This window comes from Citrus clementina, unplaced genomic scaffold (assembly GCF_000493195.1).
Source record: "Citrus clementina cultivar Clemenules unplaced genomic scaffold, Citrus_clementina_v1.0 scaffold_2, whole genome shotgun sequence".
Lineage (NCBI taxonomy): Eukaryota > Viridiplantae > Streptophyta > Magnoliopsida > Sapindales > Rutaceae > Citrus > Citrus x clementina.
The window spans coordinates 7,769,600-7,774,447 of record NW_006262688.1 but is presented as its reverse complement, the minus strand read 5'-3'; positions in this window follow the sequence as shown (position 1 = coordinate 7,774,447).

The following is a 4,848-nucleotide window of genomic DNA, read 5'->3' as shown; positions in this document are numbered from 1 at the left end:
CACATCTTTGTTTTTTTCTAGTAGGTAATAATCTTGGTATATGCATAAAGACACGTGTGCAAATCTTAAAAAAAAAATTGGCCTAAGTAAACAAACTTCACCAAATTATCTTTCCTATAAAAACTTTGTTTATATTTAGATCAAATTCTTATTATATAACAATTCATTTTTTTTCAAATTTTATAGATTTAATGAGTTGATAATGGAGAAAAAATAAAAAAAATATAGGTGGGTTTAATTAGATAAATTTTACAAATTTGTGAATAAAGAATAAGACAGGTTTCATAAGAGATATAGAGGGGTGTCAGTAGCTTCACTCTTAATTAAATTGCGAGATCCCACTATAGTTCAATGTAAAAACTTAATTAGGATAAGTCTTCTTATTTGTATTTTGAGATTTATTGAAGTCAAGGCAACTATAGTTCAATGTAAAATATAAAGCAGAAGCGGGTACCTGTCTGATATTATTGAAGTCAGAATAACTCTCAAATTCGATTGTGCAAGTTTACACAAAAAAAGACTTCCACTTATTTAGAGGAACAAGCACAATTAGCCAAGTGTTGCAGGAATTATTGCAAGGAAAACTTGCCTCCTAATTTACAGCACACCACCTCATCATATCATATTCAATAGGGTCCTAATTTTACAAGACACACCTTCATCACATTATATTCAATACATAGTATTCTTGCGCACTCCAAGAACATTACTCCTGATCTCGCTTCCATATTTTTCTTCAAAACTGATCTATATCTTTAACTTGGAATGCTAAAATAGGTGATGGTTCAGTGTTTCAAAATAACCATTGTAACCAACCAAATATTCTCATAACAAAGTATAAGAATGGGCAGAGTTTAAATTATTATTATTTTTAAGCTAAAATTCAAATTTCGGATGGCCAATCAAAGAAGAAATGCGTTGACAACCACTCTGCCAAGCCCTAGGTGCAAATTATAATTGTTTTCGAAATTAATCAAGTTGAAAACAAATGTTAATATCGACGGACACTTTCTGTCCATACAAATAAATTATCGTACCCCTAATCAATCAAGAATATGTTTTGCTGAAGTTGATTTTAAAGATTATGTATCACGTTCCATAAATTGGTCTTAATTTGTCTATATATCGTCCAATATCACGAAATGGCAGGAAATTTGCATAATTTGGTAACAGTCAGTTTCCATACGCGGTACACACGTGCTTCTTTCTTCAGCTATAAAAGAAAAATTTTGGAGGCCAAGGCAACCAGTGAAACAGTTCAAGCCTTGCCAAAACAATTAATCTAGAAACTCAAATTAGGGTACGTTTGAGACTGTAGTTTTTAAGATATAACTGCTATGAAGTAAAAATCATAACTTTGGAGTAAAATTGAAAAAAAAAAAGGCTACTAACCTACCAAAACCCAATTACAAGGTGTTATCAAACACCTTAGCAGTTGGGCTTTAGCAGCTCAATTGCTACACATCACTCCCAAACACACCTTTAAAATGACCTCAAGATTTTCTCAAGTTTTGTCAATAACCCGAAAGGCACCAGAATTAATTTTTCCGGCAAGGGCAACACCGCATGAATTAAAGCAACTTTCCGGATATAGATGACCAAAAAAGCTTCAGGTTTCATATTCCAGTAAATAATCTTTTACAAGAATAACCCTTCATCATCACCTCCAATACTCAGAGAAAAAGATCATGTGAAGGTCATCAAGGAAGCTATAAGTGAAGCACTTGTGTATTATTACCCTTTTGCTGGTAGGATTAAAGAAGGTCCCAACCGCAAGCTTATGGTGGATCGCAATGGTGAAGGGATCTTGTTTCTTGAGGTTGAAGCTAACTTCAAACTTGAGCAGCTTGGTGATGCTATTAAGCCACCATGCCCATATTTGGAACAATTGATCTATAATGTTCCATGTTCTGACGGCATTCTTGGTTGCCCATTGCTCTTAATTGAAGTGAGTCTATTATTTCCTAACCATTGAATTTACTTCACATGCATACTCAAAAATAAATAGTTTGAGGATACATTTATGTCTCTACTAGGTCACTTTCATCAGTTGGATAGGTTCATTATTGAAAGTCAAAGATTATAGCCTAATTTTGTGTGCATGTATTTTTTTTTCCTTGTATAGCATATATTTATTTTTCCTAGTTTCCTATAGCTTCCTTATATAGTCTAGTCAAACTAGTATATAATGTAAAGATTGCAACTTTTATGAATAAGAAAAATATCTTCTCACTATTTTTTCTCATGGTATCAGAGCCCAAGTTAGGGTTTCTGGGCAGTTTTTTTTTTCAACAAATTTTCAGTCGCCAATACCTTTAGGATTTTATCTTACGCTGTGACTTTAAAATTCTGATTTAAAATGTCAGATGTGAGCGAATCCAGCTCTGGTGTCACGTTAAACATGTTCAAGCCAATAATTCTGTTGACAATCCGTCATTACATATTACAACTCACAAATTGAATGGCCAGAATTTTCTGTAGTGGTCACAGTCTGTGAAGTTGTATGTGAAGGGAAAAGGTAAAATGGGCTATCTTGATGGGTCAACAGACATACCAGAGGTTGACGACCCTTCGTATAAAATCTGGGATGAACAGAACTCTATGGTAATGTCATGGCTTATTAATTCAATGGATCCTCACATTAGTCAGTCATTTCTTTTCTTACCATCAGCACGAGATTTATGGGATGCAGTCACAGAGACATATTCTGATCTTGGAAATACTGCACAGTTGTTACTGCACAGTTGTACGAACTTAAGTGTCGTATTCATGAAACCAAACAAGGAAGTGACACTATGACTGCATATTACAATATCATGAATAGCTTATGGTAAGAATTAGATTTGCATTATGATGGAGAATGGAAGTGTAGAGATGACTGTAAAAGATTTAAGAAGTTACAGGAGAAAGATAGGGTGTTTGAATTTTTGGCTGGTTTGAATTCAGATTTGGCTGAAGTTAGGGGACGAGTACTAAGCAAAGAACCTCTCCCCGCAATTAGGCAAGTCTATGCATATGTGAGAAGGGAAGAAAGTAGAAAAAATGTAATGATGAATAGCTCTAATACTGATAATTCTGCCTTGATTACTTGTGCTACTGATTCAGCATTGGTAAGTGAACAAAAGAATATGAGCAAGAAGAAAGATGACAAGGATAAACTTTGGTGTGATCATTGCCATAAGCCGAGACATACCAAAGAGTTTTATTGGAAGCTCCATGGAAGGCCACAAAACTCAGGGAAGGGTACCAAGCCTTCTGGACAAAATTCAAAGGGCTTTCAAGTTGCAACTGATAATGCCAATGCAAACTTAGGGAGTTAAAGATCAAATCTGTTTACTAAGGAACAACTTGAGCAACTTGCCAGGTTCACGAGTTAAACATCTTTTGCTAATCTAGCCCAAATAGGTAATTTTCTAAATGCTTTCAGCATCTCTTCAAATACTTCTTACCCTTGGATTATTGATTCAGGGGCAACCGATCATATGACTGGGTTGTCCAACTTATTCTTTACTTCCAAACCACTTTCTGGTAAACAAAAGGTAAAAATCATTGATGGGTCTCTTTCTTCAGTTGCAAGAAAAAGTTCAATTTCAGTTTCTAAAACAATGATCTTAAAATCAGTATTGCACGTTCCTAATCTGCCTTGTAATCTTTTGTCTGTCAGTAAACTTACAAAAGACCTTAACTGTATGGCTAAATTTTATCCTTCCAATTGTGAATTTCAGGACCTGCATACGGAGAAGAAGATTGGCAGTGCTAAGGAGGTGGATGGACTTTATTATTTCGAAGAGGAGCCTGAAGCTTTGAGTAATCTATCCTTAGTTGACAAAATTGTTTCTCAAGTGCCTAGTGAGAACGAAATTAGTTTGATGCATCTCAGATTAGGACATCCAAATTTTTCATATTTAAATTTATTATTCCCAACATTGTTTAAGAATAAAAGTGACATTAATTTTAAATATGAAGTGTGTGCACTGTCCAAGCATCATCTTACTCATTTTCCTGCCCAAACTTACAAAGTTTCACAACCCTTCTCTCTTATACAAAGTGATGTATGGTATCCTCTCCGTTTTCCCAATAATTTTGGAGTTAAGTGGTTGTAACTTTTATTGATGATCACACTCGAGTTTGTTGGGTGTATTTATTAAAAGAAAAATCTGAAGTTTTTAAAATTTTTTAAATCTTCCATAAAGTTGTTCAAACCCAATTTCAAACAAAAATTCAATTGTTTCGAACTAACAACTGCAAAGAATTTTTTTCTTCTATGTTGGGAAATTATTTGACTGAGAATTGAATTATTCATCAATCCTCTTGTATTGATACTTCTCAACAAAATGGAGTTGCAGAAAGAAAAAACAAACATTTACTTGAAGTTGCTCGATCTTTGATGTTTACTATTGGGGTACCAAATTATTTGTGGGGTGAATCAGTTTTAACTGCCTGTTATCTCATAAATGGATTGCCTACTAGTAATTTGAAGTTTAAAACTCCAATCGAACTTCTTCAGCAACTTTATCCCATGTCTCGGTCCTTTAGTTCTCTTCCTCCTAAGGTTTTTGGGTGTGTTGCTTTTGTTCATGACAATAATCATAACAAAAGTAAGCTTGATCCTAGGTCTCTTAAGTTGTTTGTGGGTTATTCTCCTACACAAAAAAGGTATAAATGTTTTCATCGTCTAACTAGGAAATATTTTGTAACCATGGATGTGACTTTTTTTAAATTAACCCTTATGTCTCCAAAACCTCTCTTTAGGGGGGGGAATATAATATTAAAGATCCGTTTTTTAAAATTTTTCCAAAATCCACACACTTAGATGAGTTATATTTCAGAGATGATATCACAAATTCA